Source organism: Onychostruthus taczanowskii, unplaced genomic scaffold (assembly GCF_017590055.1).
Source record: "Onychostruthus taczanowskii isolate IOZ18803 unplaced genomic scaffold, ASM1759005v1 scaffold276, whole genome shotgun sequence".
NCBI lineage: Eukaryota > Metazoa > Chordata > Aves > Passeriformes > Passeridae > Onychostruthus > Onychostruthus taczanowskii.
Window position 1 is genome coordinate 100,154 of NW_024500084.1, and position 21,220 is coordinate 121,373.

The 21,220-nt window shown below is 39.4% G+C and overlaps 1 protein-coding gene across 5 annotated transcripts in view; it reads right to left on the reverse strand.

Annotated features, from left to right (window-relative positions):
• The window catches only part of PCGF3 (polycomb group ring finger 3), a 55,292-nt gene extending 36,884 nt beyond the window's left edge, over positions 1-18,408 (reverse strand). For 4 of the 5 annotated variants that reach the window (XM_041407676.1, XM_041407679.1, XM_041407675.1 and 1 more), the window contains exon 1: positions 18,143-18,408. The gene's annotated coding sequence lies outside the window, so the exon portion shown is untranslated. Of the gene's footprint in view, positions 1-12,378; positions 12,417-18,142 lie in introns of all 5 variants that reach the window. The other variant, XM_041407680.1, reaches the window with a different exon arrangement.
• Positions 18,409-21,220: the final 2,812 nt, after the last annotated feature.

Here is a 21,220-nt window from a genome sequence, read left to right on the forward strand (position 1 = left end):
TAGGCAGAATGAAGACAACTGGCTAGCCAGCCAAATTTCAGATGCAAGATACTAAACTGCATTACTACTGGGATCAGATTTACAAGTTTTTGACCTAGTACTGAATTTCTGTATCTTGGGAGGAAAAGTGTCTGGGCAAAAGATCTGCAATAAGCAGCAGTTTATCTGGACACTCAAACTGAGAGCATATGAGGTGGCCCTACTGCAACGGCACAAGAATTTCTAAGTTTTGTTGTACCGGCAGTGCCAGCTGCTATGGGAAATGTGATTCTTTCATTTTTGCCTCCAGCCTGCCGAATCATTCACTCTGAGACAAGTAATGCAGTGGGCAGAGCAGGAGTCAGCAGCACAAAACCAGAGGGAAAGAAAGGGCAAGACAAAAAGGTTTTGAAAACAACAAAACACCTTTAAAACTTGGTGTCTTGTACTTGTTTTTGCTATGCTTGTACTCAGTATCACAGAAATTAGGAATGTATACCCAAATATAATGTCAGTTATTCCACTATTAAGCCCTTTTAGAAAGAGTTAGATTAAGCCCATTTAGAAAGTGGATGAAATTTATTACTGAGAATTTTACGCCCTTCTTTTACACACCCCGATATACTAAGTACCATCTCCAGGGGGAAAAAGGTATTAAATATAAAGAATCATAGGACAAATAATTATTCTTTGTAACTTTTGTGCTCATCTGTTACCAGGGAGGGCATGGTTTTTAAAACTCACTTGACTGTCACATGCAAACACCTACAGTTTGTGTTTCAGCCCAGTCACTACCTTGCCCTCCACAGAAACCATTTTGACACAGTTGCTTTCACTATAGTACTTGCTATAGTACTAGCAGGTACTATATGCAATGCAATTAATGTATTTAATGTATCTATATGAAATCATGTTTTGGTAATGTAAGACACTTCCATTTCATTCAGATAAGACTTAGGCAGCTGCAACATAAACAGAGAAGAACTACAGGAAAATGAGGAAACACTGCCTCAAAGCAAATCTTTAATTTTGTAATAGAAAACCTAAAAGAATCTCGAGCATTCATAATATAATCCAGCTAGAAATGCTAATTTAGTGGTCTCAAAGTTCTAAAATATCACAGTTATTCTTTGCTTTTATTTTGAGGGATTTTTAAAAAATCAAATGGACTTACTACTGTATTTGTGGTTTACTGTACAATACCTGTATGTACACAAAGTCCTATACAGTCTAGTAAGGTATACATTTAAAATTTCATTAATGAAACCTTTACTTAGAAAAGCTTTTATAAATTACCTTGTCAGTAAAATTCCTTGCAAAAAAAGTATTTTGTGGAACCTTATATTAGAAAACATGTTTTCTTAACTAACATCTACGTTGTCTTGATTACCAGACTTTAGAATTTCACCACTGCGCAGTTCAAAGCACTCCTAACAGAGTCACATTAAGACAGTATCTTCCAGACAGGTAGTGCTGTTTCAAAGCTGAGAGATGCTTTGAGAATGGCTCCAAAGTGGGGATGGTCTTCTGCAGGACTGCTAAATTCACTTATTCACAGGAAGGTTAATGTAGAACTTGAGAATGCTCAAGCAAAGTCGATGCATGGTGAAAACTGAAATGTGTTTGGTAGCAAAACACCACTACCTTGGCTCCTAAGTCTGTGAAACCACTTCCTTCAAAACTCTTAATTTCCAGACCCTTCTTGCAATGAAAACATGCTTAATTGTTTAGATCATGAGATGCTTATGACAAGGTCTTGACACAGCCCTGAGAACAAAGTAACAACCACAAGGACACAGAAAAATATTTGTGCAACAACAGATAAAACTCTCTGCAAGATAGCTTGAATAAAAACATCTGTCTGGCAAGATTTTATCCAACTAAACATTTTCCAACTTCTAACAAAGAAACACTGATTTAATTACATTCAAATTACTCTTTACATTCTGCAATTTCCTTTTATAGTGCTGAGGTCATTTCCAATCAACATCCATTTACAAGCACGGATAAAACTGGGAAGCAGTCTTAGAGTGCCAAAGTTCCCAAAGTCTTAAAATATTATAAAAGCAAAGCATTACTGCAGAAGTGAACTTATTTTCTGAAATGAACACAACTATGACCTCCTCTAAATAAAATCTGTCTCATTATTAGAAATCAAAATCACTGCTAGTGGCCTCCTGGCTATGGAAGGAAAGGCTACTCTTGAACACCATCCCCGATCAAATCTTGACAAAATGGTATGGAGACATTTGTCATACACTGGAAGAATATATGCCAGCATACTACATGTTGAGAATATAGAGATGTAAACTACAAGTCATTAAAAAAGCACTTTGTTTCACACAGACCAAGAGATCCTTGACTTCCAGTAAGTAAAACTGAGATTAAAACCAGCCCTGAATCTCATGAAGAGAAAAAAATCTTCAGTGAGATTTTACTACCTGATTTCACATCACTTTTTGAATGTTTAATATCCATGCACTTCAGAGAAGTAATTTAAGGTCTTAACCACAGCTGAAACAGAACATAACATGCATTATGAAGACCTCTGCAGAACAGATGGACAAGTCAAAATAACAAATTACTCTCAGTTGTCATTTGAATCTGATGGTGTACATTTAAACTGATTGCTATAACTCCATCCAGTCAAGAAAACCAGGGCTTGAAAGGTTTACTATGAAGAAGCAAGAAGTCTTTTGGATCTGTGCCATCAACTCCTCAAAATATTTAAGCTTTGGTGGTCTTTGCCTTCCTCATTCTACTTACACATATATGTTTTAACATCCATTATTGAAAAATCCTAATCATATAATAAAAACATCTAGTTACATAAGTGTCGCCCTGCTTTCTTAAGATTTTTGTAAGCCTTCTGATGTTTGCATTCTTGTATCAAACTTTCTCACACACTTTCTGTAAACAACTTATTGTTTTGCTTTCCTTTATGGAGGAGGAGAAACTTGATAGACTGCTCGTTTGTCCAGTGTCCCTGGAGAAGTGGCACTTTCACCCTCCAATCCTATGTCACCTTTGGAAATCTATAAAAGTAAGAGTCAGAAAATAAATCTCTCTCTTCCTGGCCTGAGAACAGCAGTGTGTCTGTCGTGTTGTCTTGTGTCCTATAGCAACACATAAGAAATTAAATGTAGTTCTATAACCCCAGAAATCAACCACTTATTAACAAAGACAAGAAAAATGTGTATCCCTAGTAAGTAATTGTATGATAACCTGAGTTATCATACAAAATCATACATAGGATTTTTATATCTTTCATCACAAATCTCTATCAGAAACAACAATTTTCTCTATCAATTGTTTCTGAAATAGAGAGGAAGAATCTTCATGCAATTGTCATAAGACAACTCCTCTTGCTATTTATTAAAAGGTCCTTAAAAATTCAGATTTTCAGTCACCTGACTCCACTTACTGGCCCAGGTACACTGGCAGACCAGTAAAAGAGCAGCTGTTAAAACAGACTATGTAGTGAAAGCCAGAAGCTACCAGCTGGTAAGAAGCAGGAGGGTACTACACCCAATCAATTACTTTTGATTACCAACAATAACTTTTTCACATTCCCATGTAGATTAAGCCCAGATAGCAGCACTTGACGGTTAATTAATCCAAAGATTTGAAATGGCCTGAGAAACTACATACCCTTTGGTTAAAAAAATTAAGTGACTAAAGCTTTCAACTTCACTGATCTGTCCAATAATTGCCTCTGTGCTGCTACAACAGATGACAAAAAAATGTTTCTAGAATTGCTCTATAACCTGCAAGTGGTTAGCAGGTACTCTGGAGTCTTTGCCAATTCGAATGTACAGACAGTAAATTACAAAAAATTAGCTATCATGTACCATATAATTCAAATTATAAAGGAGCCTTACAAAATTGTTCTTTTGTTCCTGAAAGCCTGGGAGGACTCTAAGATGCACTCTATTCCTATGTTTCTCCCATTATTCTGACATTCAGCTCTTTCAGATATAAATTGTGGCAATGATACAACAAGCTCAAAGTCTCCTTTGAACTCTTGCTGCAGCAGCTTTCTCACCCCAGACAAAATCCTCATGTCTGGCAATGAGAAACAAACAAATAGTTTACATTATTTATTTCAGATTAAATACTACAGCAGGAGTGTAACCAAGAGAGCACAAAAGCTATTTTTCTTTCCACCTACAGCTGTTCAGTCCTTAATTTCTTTCAGCATTTAATTCCCTCAATTCTTGAAGTCTTGAAACTTTGCTTTTGAAAGCATTTTCCATCTTTTTTCCTCTCTCAAAACAAATGTAATTGTTAAAGTGACATCATGCTTAGTGAATTAAGTGGGGGAAGAAAGAAGAACAAGGGAAACTTTGGCGTGATGGCATTTGTCTTCTCAAGTGACAGTTAAAAGTGATGGGGCCCTGTTCCTGGAGATGGCTGAACAACTGCCCATAGGTAGCAGTGAATTTGTTTTCTTGTTTCCTCTGTTTCTGCACACAGCTTTTGCTTTCCCTATTAAACTGTCATTATCTAAACCCATGAGTTTTTTTAGAGTACACCCTTCTGATTCTCTTCCCCCTCCTGCTCCAGGGCAGTGGGTGAGCAGCTGCATGGGGCTTGGTTAAACCGTGACCATCCTTTTTTGCATCAGATATGAGGCACAAAGGGTTCAAGATAACGACAGATTCCATTGGGACGTATTAGACTGAATATACAGCTTTCAGTACTGTTCAGCTGGTAAACAGCAGCCTCCTGAGTTTGCCTTGGGGCTTGCTTTCCGGACATGTATTAAGAGCCTAGTGCTTGTAGTGCTTGCTTTTTGCTTTCACTGCTTTCTGTACTGCTGCACTGCTTCTCAAATTCCCAAATTATGCCTGGGACCACTTTGGTAACACCACATCGATGTGCCTGGGCTGGCAGATGGCGAGGGTAGTGCTACTGTGCTGACAGGTTAAACTTTGGTCTGAAGTTGAGCTGAAGAGACTGTGATGTGTCCTCCACGGTGTAGGAATGATCCACCTCCAGCCCATGTAGAATCCCCTGCTAGAGCAGGCAGATGACTTAACAAGGCTGTGATCTTGTAAGAAGCCCAGGCTGGAGCAAGTTTGCTGACAGGACCTGTGTGTCCACAGGGAACCCTCACTGGATCACTTTATGAACAACTGCAGCCCATGGCAAGGACTCTCATTGGACAAGCTCAAGAACAACTGTTTCCCATTAGTGGGGCCCCACACTGGAGTAGGGGAAGCAGAGTCCCTTGCAGCCTGTGCTGAAGACCATGGTAAGACAGGCTGTGCCCCTGCTGCCCCAGAAAGGCCTATAATGTGGACTCCACTAACAGTGGACTCTTTACAGGAACCCCCTTAGAGCCAAGCTGGGGACAAGAAGAGGATTTCACTGCAATATTACACCCTATAAAAGGACCAGGTGTGAAGATTACAATGGATATATCATTAAATTGTTACAATCCATTCTCTGAATTGTCTGTTGCAGGAATAAATATAACAGGAACTTCTCAAACCAGTGAAGGAGAAGCCTTCCAGATGTCCAAGCACAGCAGTGACACAATCTGAGCTGGCTTTGGTGCCCAGTAATTGGACTAAATTAATTGCATGCAACACACCTCCTCTCCTGTCCTCAGTGACTACCATTACAGATGGAGCCCAAAGTCATGGACCAAATGAATCAAAGGATATATCATGGACACTTTGCAGGTGTGGTCCAGAGACTAGGGGAATGACATCTGGGTATCTTATCAAAGAGAGGGAAGGGGAATGGTGGTTAATGAGCTTGTATGGAATAGTGTGGGACCTGAGCATAATGTAAATGGTACGGGATAAGGGATGAAATCTGCTGGTTTTGAAAAGTCAGAGCTAATTCTCTTCAGAGTGGCTGGTATGGCACCATGTCTTGGATGTGTGCTGAACAGTGTTGATAATGCAGGGACCTACTTGGCTGCTGGCTGGAGTAAAACGACAAGAGGCTTTTACGTGCTATTTACAAAGACTAGAAGATTTCTCCTTGTTAACTATATGCTAGAATACACTATTAAAAGCTTCCCTTTTTTAACAAGGAGACCTACAAATAATTTCAGTGATAGATTAATCCATTAACAGTTGAGATAAAGCTACACTTGTCAGTCATTGCAAGAAAAATAATATACCAGGAAAAAATCATCACTAATTAGTGAGATTGCATATGTCATGAAGCAGCACCCACTCCTATTCCAGCAGACTCCTCTTCAGTGTCAACCCCACACGCCTTGTACTGCACATATGGTTCTCACGGTTAGGTCTTTTTCATTCAGGTACCACTCATGGCATGTGATGACCTTGAAAGACAGCAGATAGCCAGCAGTGAAGGTCCAAAAGCCATTTCCATCAGCCTGCAAGTGAGCAGCACAACTGTCCGAAAAATGTGAGACACCATTCCTCAGCTGCACAAAAACCCCTTAGACCCATCTGTCCTCTGCAGAATCAAGGGCAATGAATAAGCACTTGTCAGCCCTACAAAGGCAGGAAAAAACCAGCAACCTAGACAAACCAAACCTAGCAGAACTCTTATTTTCTCCTTTTGTACCAATGCAAACTGCAGTCAAATAACAGCCTTCAATATAAACAGACTAAAAGGAAGGCTGCCATTAGAGTCACAAAAACATGTAGGCTTATAATAGAAGAAGGAATAGCTGAGAGGAATTAGGAAGGAAATGGACACATTAACAGGTAATAACAAGGAAAGTGAAAAACAGCAGTTTGAACAAAGGAGGACTAAGACACAGCATAAAAAACCTTAGACTCATCCAATAAGCATGAAACCACAACCTTCCAATACAGTAAAACTCTAGCTTTTAAGATCTGAGCTTATTTTGACATGATGAACATACCACTTTCACCATATTAAATCAAAATAGGAACATAAAGACCAGCCCTAAACTACTAACCCAGCTGTCCTAAGAGGGATTTTTTAACCTTTACAATTTTTCAGCAATTAGGTGCCATATCCATTAGAACCAGCAGACAGCACAGAGATCTCAGAGTATCTTCTACCAAAACACAGAAGACATTCATAACTAGATTTCATCAGCTATGTCTCTCACATTTCACATATTCTAAATTTTTCTTACTACGCTTGTACTTAGGATTGGTCCCATTATGTGAAGGAAAGATCCCACTTATGCCTGTGGCAGGCTTAATGAAATAATTAGAGACATGAGCCTGGCATCTCTGAAATTTCTTCACATTGCTATGTGTGCTCATGTAAAACTACTGCACTTCCAAGTATGAATGATTCAGCAATGAGAACTACCCCACTTTCCATTTCAAAATATTCTCAGCAGAATAACAGTGTTTAAAAACTTACACTCGTAGAAAGAATGGTATTACACTTGTAGAAAGAATGCTTTAAAGCAGTCACATTCTATTTATTTTTATTTCTTAATCATCATTAGATCTGGTGTTTTGCTTGCATGTAGCAATGAAGGGAAGAAGTTAAATGCCTAGCATTATCAAAACATGCATTATCTTCCACAATAAAGTTACACGTCGCAGAAAAAAAAAATCTTCAGTTATCAAAACTTTTTCTGTTTTGCTGGGTATTGGTTTGAGGTTTTTTGATTGCTTTGTTTCAGGTTGTTGCTTGGTTTGTGGGTTTTGGGTTTGTTTTTATATTTCATTGTAAATGTTGCAGAAAGAAAAGACTTCCAAAGTTTTACTGTTACAATTTTTTTCACTGCATAATCTAATAATGTGTCACAGTTCAAGAAAACCTGATAGTAAATACAGAATATTAATAATTCCAAACATTGCATCAAAGTCATTATTAACAGATAGTTCCTCAAACTCCGACCAAAAAGCAGAGTGACACCATTACACCATCACTATTTTGTCTGTCAGTGTCAATGAAGAACATTGTCCACAGCGGACAACAACAGCATGAGAGGCTTCAGCACTTACATCTGAATTCTTTGGTGTGACCTAATCACTGCCATGATGTGACATTTGTCGGTTTATTTAAAATGGAGAAAATTTGCTTGGCAGTACACAGGAGCTGAAAGGTCTCAATTACTAAGGCTACAAAATTTCACCAGAGGCTTGTTTCACTTGTGCAAGAGTTTAGACAAACTAAAACTGCAGTTTTAGAAACTACTCATTTGGAACTGCCCACTCACCTTGCTTGAGATGGCCACCTGGAAGTAAAACCTTCTTACAGATCAGGTGCTTATTTTAACAGATACTACCACAAATTAATGATGAAGGCAACTTTATGGCAATACAGGCTTCACATAGCAGAAGAGCAAGGAGAAACTTCAGGAAAAAAGGCAGGTGCAAGAAGAGGTACATCCACCAACCTGCCTGACAGACAGAATTCTCAAGTGCTGTTTTAACAATATACATCATTAAGATCTGCCAAAATGATAGTCTGTATTTCCTTTGCCAAGTTCATTAAGAGTTGCAGTTTAAGGAAGGAGTAGCCAAGGAAACACTTGCTAAATTGCCAAATACCAGCTGCTTAACTGAATCCCACAAAGAGTAAATAGTTTCCAGTTTCTCTTACAAGCACCTCAGCACCGGCTGCGACTTTAACAGATGATTCACATAATCTAGATAGTAGAAGTTTCCCTTTCCAGTCTTGCCTACAGTAATTTTGCCTGAGAGAAGGCTGTCTGTCTGGAGTCAGAAATATAGAAAACTCATACTTGAGCAGTGCAAAAGTTAAGTTGCTCTTCCTTATCCAGTCCTGGTAATGGTACTCTACAGTTTCTGCAATAGTTTAGTTTTAATCCAAAAAAGAGTTGAAGACATGTTCTGCATTTAGATCTTTGCACAAAACTCCTCAGAATCCCTTAAAACAAGACATTGATGTCAACTTTTATAGGTAATGGGAAATTGTTAATGAAAATAAAGAAGTTGGAACAGAAACCAAATAACCTCTTGCCAAGTTCAAGTAAAAAAGACAGCACTAACAGACAGGTGAAATGAAGTAAGAACATGCATGTGGAAAACTAGTATGAAAGCAGACAAATAATGACTAAAATAATGACTAAAATGGCTTTTTTGCTGTGAGGAGTCATGACAGCATTTCAGAGGAACATAACGATTTTCTGAAATACTGATGAACTTTTCTAATCCATAGTTTAAGATCAGAAAGCAGCAAAATACAAAGAAAGCACTGGCAAGTAACTGATGAGCTACAGCTTTTCATAATTATCTTTTGCTTAGTCTGTATAAAAAGGTATCCATCATTAGAAACATCACTGAACTTAGAGAATTGATAATTAACATTCAAACAGATAGCCATTACCACCCAAAACTGTTCAGCTGCACATTGATACAAACTGTTCAAAAACTGTAGAAATAAACTAATAAACCTCTGAAAAGGCTCAGCTTAAACAGAGCCTGACAGTCCATGCAAGGAATAAGTAAATAAATAAACACTATCTCTGCTACTTATCTTAATAATTGTATTCTAGATATACTTTTAAACTACCCTCAGGAATTTCTTAAAGCCAAATCACTTTCATGCACCCCTATTGCTTCCTACAACAAATTTCAAATGCTAGATGGATGTATGACATGAAGTAAAAAGAAAATAAAACCTTTCACTGCAAGTTATTAGCTACTGGAGCTTACTATTAGTATCTGTAGGCTTGAATTTAGTCCTTCTCTGCAATTCATGAAGACCTGCTTTTGGTGACTGAACTATACTGTAAGAGACAATGAAAATAACTTACCAGTTTTATTAAAAATGTAATAGTTTTTTAATTTATGACACCCACACAGACACTTGCCTCCCTCCATTCTTCAGAACACAACATTCATCACAACAAACATGCACCAGTAAAAGTTTGGCTGACAAGGTCAGAAAAGACCATGTCTCCCAGCGATTTCCACAAAGCAAATCCTGGGCATCTCAAAGACTTTCTGTTCTCAAGATTTACCTTGTATAGGTCTCTTCACACCAGAAAGAACTAATTTCAGAGGAAAAAGAAAGAAATTCATTGCTTTGGTTTTGGATTAAAGTCGGGAGAAGAGAGCTGAATTTGGGTTTTTTTCCATTTGAATGCTATAATTGTCAAACGCTGCAGATGGTGATAATGGATGAGTAAGTTGAAAAAACGGTTACTTATGGGAAGCCATAAATGGCTAAGGAATCTGGGGGAGAAGCAAAAGCAGCTCATTTTCCCCTTGTCTTCACTCTTACAGTGAATATATCTTATGGTATCATCAGGCCTAATAATGGAAGCTACAGAAGAGGACTCCAGAAACTTTTTGCATTTACTTACACCCTTTTGCATTTACTTATTACCCTTATACCCCTTCCCATACTAAAGATTAAGGAAAAAAATAATCTATGACACTTTCCAAACACCTCCAGAAATTCAATTCATTGGTAACTAATGCTTGTGACTGGAGAATAAATGCTCTGACAGAGCACTGGCTTTGGAAGTGTACATCAAGTTCCACAATGAAAGTGATGTGACCCATTTGGTGGAGTGATGGAGAGCGGAACTGAAGAATGGGGACAGGATGGACTTTCTCTCCCCTAAGGAAAGCCGCAAGAGAAGACTATAATCGATTTACCTATCTGATCACAGAATAGCTTATATAAAGAATTAGTCCTACAATTATTTTCAACCCATAGCATTGATAAATTCAGTAAATTAGAAAAAAGGCCAGGTTAAAACATATCTTTGTCAAAAAAAAAAAAAAAAAAAAAAAAAAAAAAAAAGAAAAAGAAAAACCAAAACCACCAATATCAATGGCAAACAAACCAAAATATTCTCCTCCCTGCATCTGCCAAACTTTGTTCAAATTCAAGCCATTTTTAGTCATAAAATCATGATCACAGAACCCAAGGGCTATTATTGTCTGGACAAAATAACCTTATATAATTTGAATAACTGCTACAGATTAGAGAAAACAGATTTAGATAAACAATTCCCAGTGGCAGTATCTAAGATAATCCCTAAAATCATTAAAAATGACTGCAACTAATACAGTACTTTTTACACCTATGTATTCCTGAGACAGTAAAATTAAACCTTGAAGTGCCAAGATCCACTTAATACCACATAGACCAGTGTTCAGACTGCTTCTCGTGACTTTTATCAAAACTGAGAAGAATCTCACAAGCAAGAAAGTGAAGAGACAAAAACTGCTCCACCTGGAGTCCTTTTTACCTGGTGTGGTGCCATTTACAACACTAGGTTACTTTTCCTGTGCCAATGATCAAAGAATGACAAATGAAGTATTTTACCAATATAAACACAAGTCTTCTGAAATTGCTGCAGAATGACTTGATCTTGGGAGAGATTTCTACCTCATTCTAGTCAATCAAGAAAGAGAAGTAGAAGACTAGAAACAGAAAATTAATAAATTGACGTGCAATAAATTACTTGCTCTGGTGCTACCAAGTCTAACACTACTACTAAGAAGAATACATGTTATTAAAAAGCATTTCAATTAAACTCCTCCTACTCAACAATAGTTAGATTGAAACTTTTGGTAAAATATGTTATTACCACAGTAATTTCAGTCACAGAAAGGCCTATATGGATTCTTCAAGGGCAAATACAAAAATATTGTCCATCTGCAATTTATCTGAGAACAAGCATAAATTAGTGAACTTGATTTTACCAATATTCGGACTAAATATCTGTGAAGTAATCATCTTATGGCAACCCAATTAAAAAAGCATGATCTTAAAGCATAAATTGATTTAAGATGGAAGTCTACTTTGCAATTAGTTTAAGGAAAGTGCTACAGGAAAAGACAGTTTAATTACTTACTTCATTTAACATATTAAATAAATCCATACAAATGTTACTAAAAAAGCTAAATGTTTTTCTCTAAGACCACAGATTTCACATAAGAGCGTAATTTTTTACTACACTTTCCACAGTACAGAACTTTTCCACAAGTGTAGTCTTTTGCACGTGGTAAGAACAACATGTACATGCAGATAAGAAATTGTAAGCAAACATTTAAGGAGTTATGCTTGCTTTTTCCTAAAAAAGGTTCAGCAAAGCTTAAAAAACAGAGAGTAAACAACCAACTAGTACAATGCTAAAGCAAGAAAGATTAATCACTTGCTGCAGCACTGCTGCTGGGGGGCTTTCCTAAGTACAGACAGAAGCAATCCAGCAAACACTGTTCACTGGTGTGGGGTTCAGACCTCAGAGGAAAGGAATAACTCAAAGACAGAAAGAAAACCATTTCAAGCATTAAGAAGATGGGTTTGAATACAGTGTGTTAGTACTTTCTTAAAGTGATGAAAAACCATTAGAAGTATCTTTAACAGATACAGATTTAACAAAAGTTATATTCTAAAATGTAACTATCTGGATGTAGGAACAGGGGCATATATACTCTTAGCAGCATGCATGATTAGGTACTTACACAGCACATAAAAAAGTTTCCTTACCCCTTCCTATTTTGAATCCTGAAATCAATATCTGAGTCCTTGTGTCCAGAATATAATTTATATGTTAGGGAAAAAAAGGTAAATGAAAGAAAATCCAGTTATTATCACAACAAAAATTAGGAAATACAATCATCCGAAATGCAGGAGTTAAGATTCTAGAACATTTTGATGTTAGTGCCAAGACAGAGCTTAAGCTTCTATATGTCTCCATGCTCCAATGACTTTTGGGAAAAGTCACTCTGAAGGAACAAAAGACAGCACTACTTTGAAAAAACAAAAAAATACCCTAAAAACTCCTGTTCCTCAGATCTCTTCTAGTGATTGCGTCTGCTTAGGTCAACAAATAATTTTTTTATTGCAAAATCATTTTGTCTAGTCAGTTAAAATAAATTTGGCAATGCCCTTTAACTAATTAATCAACTGACTGATGGCTTTTATTATGCCACTCTGTCTACTCAATAGTTCAAATACAACCGTAAGTGTCAAATACAATTATTCATAAATAAAAAAATTATAATTTAGCCAGCTGTACTGTATCTTTCAGCTTCTTCTTTCAGGTGACAAACCAGAAAAAATTGTACAGCACAACACATTCCCTGAAAATTCATCAAACACTGCAGTGACCCATTTGCATGAAAAAATTACATTCATGATTACAAAACTTTTATTGTTTGCACGCATATTGTAAAAGAATAACATAGATGACCTGTACTAGTATAATAGAATCATAATTCACGCAAAAATTGCATTATATATAAAAAGTATGATGTAACTGGATAATAATAAACTAGAGAAGGTACTGTATGCTGTCTGGTTATGTAGAGAGAAAAAAAAAGTTCTTAAGGGAAAATCTTGACAAAACAGCCATTTGCAAGTTAGCAAATAACATCAAACTTACTCCATGAACCTAAACAATTAACTTCTCATCTCCTAATCACACAGGTACTGCACAGCATTTTCTCATTGACACCAAACATGCACAGAATGCTTTGTCTTAAATGAAAATGAACTTAATGCTATTCATAAAGCAACAGTTTGCAGCAATAAGGACAGTCTATGTATCAAACAAGAAGGAACCTTACTGCTGCCAGAACATAGAACATTTTAATATAGACAAAATTCTAAGTTACTGTCAGTTAAAAATTCAGAAAACAAAATAGTTCTCTTAAGATCATCCAAAATAGATGTCTACAGGGAGAGAAAGTCTCCATGCCACTTTGCAGAGATGAAAAATAGTGTCAGCGCTAGTTTAAGTTCTTCTACTGGCAACAAAACTACAAAAAAGACTGATTATCACTCTTGCATACTTCTTCCTTACAATCCCTGAACTATAATAATGCTACCACACATACCTTGATTTACTCCAGTTCTCACCCCCACCTCCTCAAAAATTTCCCCCACTGGCTGCATCAACTTATAATTGTAATTTGAAAGAGGCAGTCATAACTGTGAGAACAGTCATTTTCTGGCACAAAGAACAAGTAACTTGAGCTCACCAGAGTTTGTCATTCCCCCTACTTTTAATGATCTGTACCACCCCCTACTTTTGAAAAGTATGTGTTGTGTTTGTCAAAGGAATAAAGAGACCCTTAAGTTCCTACATATAGTTTGAAGTTCCAAGTCTAAAGTATTGTTTCTGATTAAAGAGAAAAAAGGCAGAGGGGGAAAGAAAATAATGTCATTGAAGAACTCACTGCTGGTTTATTTCTTCCCTACAATGCTGGCTCTTCAGTATGATTGCAAAACTTCAGGTCTCTACAAACTTCAATCAAACTATCAGTAGCACATAAGGTTTTCAGTCCAATTAGTTCCCACCACACTGAGTATTTCAATTTCATATTCTGTTGATTTAAATATAGCTGCACTTATTCAGTAAAATTAACTTGAGAAAAGCTAATTTTCAGTCAGACAATGAGGCAGCATCACCAGCAGAGGTAAGTGTGGGTGAGCACTAGATCAAGATGTACAGGGGGGTTCCCAAGCTCAAGGATTCCTGAGCAAGAGCCCAGACCTGCATCCAGACCTGGAAGCCTTGGTGAGCCAATCAAGTTGGCAGATGAACAGATGGAGAGCAGCCCTGGGGAGAAGGACTTGGGGGCGCTGGTGGTGGCCAGCAGGGTGAGGGAGGGGATTCTGCCCCTCTGCTCTGCTCTGGTGAGACCCCACATGGGTCTAACCCTAACCCTGTAGGTCCAGCTCTACGGTCCCAGCACAGGAAAGACACAGACCTGCTGGAGTGAGTCCAGAGGAGGCCATCAAGATGATAAGAGGGCTAGAGCAGCTCCTACAAGGAAAGGCTAAGCAAACTGGGGTTGTTCAGCCTGGAAAAGAGAAAGCTTTAGGGTGATCTAATAGCAGCCTTCCAGTACTGGAAGGGAACCTACAAGAAAAGAGAAGGATTTTGTACAAGAGCATGTACTGACAGGACAAGGTGGAATGGCTTCAAAGTGAAAGACAGGAGGTTTAGATTAGATACTGCACGGAAATTCTTTGCTTGTAAGTGTGGTGAGGCACTGAAACAGGCTGCCCAGAGAAGCTGTGGATACTCCATCCCTAGAGGTGTTCAAGGACAATTTGGACGCTGCCCTGAGAACTGGGTCTAGTGGAAGGTGTCCCTGTCCACAGCAGCGAAGCTGGAACAAAATGTTGTTTCAGGTTCCTTCCAACCCAAACATCCTATGATTCTATGAATTTTGATAAAAGCGGCAAGTTTTCTCTAGGCTCTTCAAAGCAATTACAGAACAAACCACTATTTACAGTGTTTCTTCAGTTAGCAATGAAAATATGTTGTAACAGGTAAGACTGCTTTTAACACAGAAGAACCTGATTATTTTTTTCTCTTGTACTGCATGTAAGACTTTCACATACAGCAAGCTTCTATTTTAAAAAGGGTGGTGCAAGTAATGCAAAACTACTTGAAGACAGAGCTTCCAAATAAGTCTTGTTTAAGCTAGAAGACATGGGCACTTCTACCTGGCTTCTAACCTACTGTAGTCAAAGTGCCCTGAGAAGATTTTCCTCCCCATTTCCTTTAAATATGACAACAAACCTAACTTAAAACTAGCAAATCAGAGAAGTTTAAACGTCACTAAACATCTTTAGTAGCACTGACAAAAAGAGACCAGAGTTTAGATTAATAAACTCTTAGGAATGCTGACAGTCTTAAATCAACTGCATCTCCAAACGCTACTATCAAAACAAACTTCCACTTAGTAACTACTGACTTACTACATACATGCAAGGACACTAGTTCCAAAGCAAGGAGTAAATATTTCTTTTATAAAATACAAGATGTCCTTATACTTTGTTGTAAGTCGGTATCATAATTTAAAACAGTAGTTGTAGAGTGAAAGGCTATCTTTTATCAAAAAAAAACATGCATGCTTTTCAAAACATCATGACCACATCCACTTTGTAGCGTAGAGCTTAGTAGTTCCACTTAAGATTTTCAATGGAAATGGTTCAACTTCTTCTCACAGTGTGACCCAAGGAGTTCAAGAATTTAATCCAGAATTATTTCAGTCCTGGGAGTTCATTACACAACAAAAGCTAAAATGGCCACAATACCTAGATTAAATGGCCATATGGGAAAAAAGAAATGAAAGCTATTAAAGTAAGTGTAGAATGGTTCTTGATGAGAAAACTTACCTGTATCTCAAATATAAAGCTTTGAGATGACCTCCTCTGAATCATGTAAGTAGACAGGAGATGTAAGAGCAGGACAGCTGCAGTGACTAAATGTTGTACTTTACAGTCTCTTAGTAGCAAAAATCTTTCATACCATAGCAATTAATTTCTGCCATTCTTGGCATTACTATTAAGCTAGGATAATTACAAATCTAAGTCGACTTTATTATAACATTTACAAGTATTTCATCTTGATTTTCTACAGTGATAGCAGAGAAACAAGATCAAATCAGCCAGATCAGGCCACAGAAAGAAATCAAATAGATTTTCCTCAAAAACTGGTTTATGAAATGTTTTATTTCCAAGCTGTCACTGTGCACCTATGCATTTCCAGAAAGTCAGCTGACACTCTTCTAATGCATCCTATGTGTTTCTACCAAGTCTCTTGGGTTCTGCACAGCTTCTGTATTCCCTTAAACACATTATAAACTGTCTACAAGAATAGCTTCAAAAGAAATAGTAACACTACTGAAACGGTACAAAGTTTCTATTTCCCTTGTTATGAAATAATTTTATGAATTTCAGAGCACCTTTACGAGACACATGATGAGTACCACAGTTGAGATTCTAATCTGATCTGCCACTAAAAGAATGGACACAGAACGTTACAAGTATCCTACGCCAAAATAACTAATAATAATATTTTAACAGCACACTACCTAGTACTAAAATGACTCCTAACAACATAGCTACCATACACTTAATTGTTCATTCTGTATGAACAAAACCAATCTACAATGGAGGACATACATGGGATGCTCCTTAAACATAAAGGCTCATCTCTTTTTTTTTTTTTAAATTCCAAGCTTTTGATCCACGGACTTAATTCTTCTATGATACTCTGGAAGAAAATACACTGTATTATTTTGGAAAACACCAAAGAAAATATTTTCAGAACATTCCAGAGAATGTAGAGGTAATAAACTAGAATTTCTTGAACTGGTTTCTCAGACACATTAATTGCATACAGAAAGCAAGAAGAGCCTAAACTGATCTGACAGAAAGCCTGTACAAACAGTTTTGTAACCACAAAAAAAAAAAAAAAAAAAAAAAAAAAAAAAAAAAAAAATTGCAAATATGTGAAGTAGCAAAAGAACATCCAACTGCTTGTAAGCCTCAATAACCAAACCTCCTTTGAACCTTTTTAACTTTGGGACACACAAAACTTTCCACACAGGCACTGAAGTAACACCCAACAGTTTCAGGCTAGAAGTGACCAACTTAAAAGGCCAAATGTGACACCACAAGTTCCTAGAACTCAGTGGTTTAGAAAACTTTCAAAATTTCTCAATACCGAACACATACACATGTAAATACGTGTGCATGTGTGTGTGCACATATATTTGTCTCTAGACTGTAAAACAATTCAAGCCCCTGTATTTTACCTATGAGTATAAATTAATCTCCTATTTCTCACAACTTCATATCACAGATACACAGCACTGGAGCCACATACCTGCACGGCTGAAGTCGCACACCCAAGGGACGTGTCCCCTCTATCCCCACCTTACTGGAAACGCCATCTTCACCCCCCCCCCCCCCCCCCACACTCAAAGAGACCCTTTCTCCCCAAGCTGTGGGATTCTGTCCCCTGCCCAGGCCCCTCCACACAACCGGCAACTCCTCCCGAGGGTAGGAACGGGTGGGGCGGGGGTGTGTGGGTTTCCTTTCCCCCAGCACCCGAGCCACCTTCCCCCACGGAGGGCACACCACGGTGGGCACACGCGGCAGGACAGGGACAGACGCTCCCCCGGCCCACGGTGACTCCCTGACAGTTTCGGGAGAGGAGCCCCACAAAACCCCCACCCCGCCTGTGACCACCCCACGCCCGCCCCGAAAGTTCCAGCGCGGGCCCCCCAGCCCCGGCCCGCTCCTCCGCAGCCCCCTCAGCCGTCGAGGCAGAGAGGACCCTCGGCCCGCACGCCCCCTCCTCTTACCCCGCAGCCCACACCGCAAATACCCCGCAGGCGGGCGGGGGGGCGGCGGGCTCGCCCCGCCCCCGAGCCCCTCGGCTGCCCTCCAGCCCCTCTGCGGGGCAAGGCCGGGACCCCCACGCCCACCCCGGCCCCGCACTGACCTGACGGGGGGGCGCGGCCGCCGCTCGGGGCTACAGCGGGGGCTCCCCCCGCCGCCGCCGACCCTCCGCTCCCCGGCCCGTCCTTCTCCGAGCGCCACCGCAGGGCAGAGAGCAGAGGAGTCGGAAACACGAGGCGGAGGGAAACACCGGCCCCTCTTCCCTTTCCCAAGAAAATTTTAAAAAGAAAAAAGGGGGAATTAAAGGGCTCGGCCCGGAGTTTAAAACAAAGAGGCGGAAATAGCCGAGTGCGGCCCGAGCGGAGCCGAGCGGGGGCGCCGCGCTCATGGCGCATGCGCGCGGGGCGCTCACCCGGGCACGGCGCCGGCCGCCCCCTCCTTCCCTCCCCCGGGCCGCTGGGCCGGCGGAAGGGGGTCCGGAGCCCACGACAGGCCTGGGCCCGAGCCACGTCCCGGGCGCACAACAGCAGAGTACGCTGGGTTGGAAGGGAGCCATCAGGATCATCGAGTCCGGCTCTTATGCTTGCACAGGACACCCCTGAGAATCACACCGTGTGCCTGAGAGCACTGTCCAAACGCTTCTTGAGCTCTATCAGGCTTGGTGCTGTGACCACTGCCTTGGGGGACCTGTTCCAGTGCCCAAACACCTGCTGGGTGAAGAACCTGTTCCTAATACCTAACCTACAGCATTTCTGACACAACTTCAGGCCATTTCCTTGGGTCCTGTCACTGGTCACCACAGAGAAGAGATCAGTGCCTGCCTGTCCATCTCCCCATTGTCCATCCTCTCTGGTGAGGATGTTGGAAACTCCAATCCTCCCTCAAGTCTCCTCCAGGCTGAACAGACCAACTGACCTCAGCCACTGCTTGAATGGCTTCCCCTCAAAGCTGTCTTCACTGTCCTCCTCTGAACATTAATGGCTTAATAACTTTCTTACACTGAGGTGCTTAGAATGTATATAACACTCAAGTTGAGGCCACACCAGCAGAGAGCATAGGTAGGAGTAGAAGCTGGGTGCCCAGCCTTGAAAAATCCATGCAACTTTGGAAGGTGAGATCAGCAAAGGAGGTTTGGCTTTTAGGCAGGATGTACCTATGCATTGCTCCAAGCCACCTCTTCTTGCTGAAAGGTTTTCCTCAAAAGTGCACAGTTGTCTTTCCAACTGATGAGAGTGGAAACTTGAGTAGGAGCTCGGTGGAAGGAGTGCTGATCACAAGACACACTGTATCAAACTGCAGGTGGCTCAAAACACTCCTGGCTGATGAAATGACAAAGGTCCTGTCTTCCTGAAGGTGTGAAGTCATAGGTCAAAGAGCATGCACAAAGCTTGAGAAGCCCATGCGAAGTTCAATTTTGCACCAAACAGCTGAATGTTTAACTTGCAAAGACAAGTTCTTAAAAATTCACCTGTCCAAAGACTAAAGACACCAAACTAATCTTCACCTTCCCAAATATGCATCTATTTTGAATGTAATCCTTTAAAATACCTGCATATTTCCCTCTTTTCTTTCTTCCTTTCCAACAAAGAATGAGCCATGAGACAATCTTCCACCTTGTCTAAAAATGCCATTGGAAATGGGCTATCTGATATGGCACAAGCCCTCCATGTTCTACAAACTACTGAGCTTTTATTGTATGCCAAGACAGGGACTGTGCTTGGCTCTGGGAGCTGTGTTTTCCAGATGCTAAGCCTGAGTTAATATGTCAGTAAAATGTCAGGAAAATATGTCAGTATTTTAGATTTGCTTTGTTTCAGCTCAAGGGTTATGTAGTTACATGAGTGCATCCTGTCTATCTGTTATAAATTCTGTTTCCAGTTTAACCACAAATTACTTTGTTGTGTGTTGTAAAAAGCAATGGGGCTTCCTATCTCACCCCTGGAACTGGGGTTCAAGTAGCCAAAAGCAAAAGTAACAAACTATAAGAATGTGCATGAAATTATAACTGTATGCGTGCTTTTCTTGTTGGATTGGCTTATTTTTTCCTAGTGTTTCCAGACCAAACACTACAAATTGGGAAAACCATTAAAGACATGTTGTATAGGCATTAACTTTCTCTTACTGAAGAGTTTTTTTTGAAGATGGCACCTTAAGCAAGATGATATGACCATGCCCACTACAACAATCTGCTGCAATATACCCACTGTGATAAGATTTGTGACCCTCAGAGCATAGGCAGTGCTGTCTTCTCAACCTCATCACCTAACACCAGTTCTAATGGCTTTGGCAATACTATTAGTGTGTGTTAGCCGTAAGTGATGTTTCTGAAATATAAGCTTTGCCAGTGACTACTGCATCTAATATCACAATTAGAGTGCCTTTTTGGAACTACAACACTGGATATTACAAGAGAAGTGAAACTTTTTGTTTGCATTACAGTCAGGGAGCCGTGATCAAACTACAGAATTTCAGAGGGTGACTTGAGGAGAACCAGAAACTGCATTTAAGAGTCTTGAAGTTAGCTTTACATGCATTAGTCTTCACAATTTTCACCCAAATAAGAGCATGATGTGAACATGGGTAAACTGAACCTCTAGCTTCCAGAAACATGTATTTCCTCACTAAAACAATTCATGGAACAGAATCTGATAACTTCTTGACAGAAAAAACCCCCAAACATCTCAGGTTAAAAAAAAGGTTTTTTATCTTCTTTAGGTCTTCTAACAGTGAAAAGGAACTGGTCAGCATGAGAACGTTAATAGTAATGGAATAAACCAAGAAATTACTAGAAACCAAACAAAGCAACACATTATCATAAAAAAAGCAGAAAAGTAGCAAATAAAATGAATAAAGCACAAAGTAGGAAAATAAAGGACAAAATTACTCTAATTTAAGATTTACTGTGATAAAGTGTTTAGGAACAGAAACATTGAGAATTAATATTTCCAGTAGTTTCTCAGAGCACAAGAGCTACATCAGTTCTGTAGGTCTGTGAATGAGACTGGTTGCGAGTGCTGAGAGAATCTGTTGATGCCTTTGCAAGGCTACTCCCCAACTATTACCTTTTTGAGATCATGGTGACGAGGCAATTCCCCAGTAGTGGAGAATAGTAAATATTTCACCTGTCTTTGAAAACAGTAAGAAAGAGAATTTAGAGAACTACAGTTTCACTTTGGTCCCT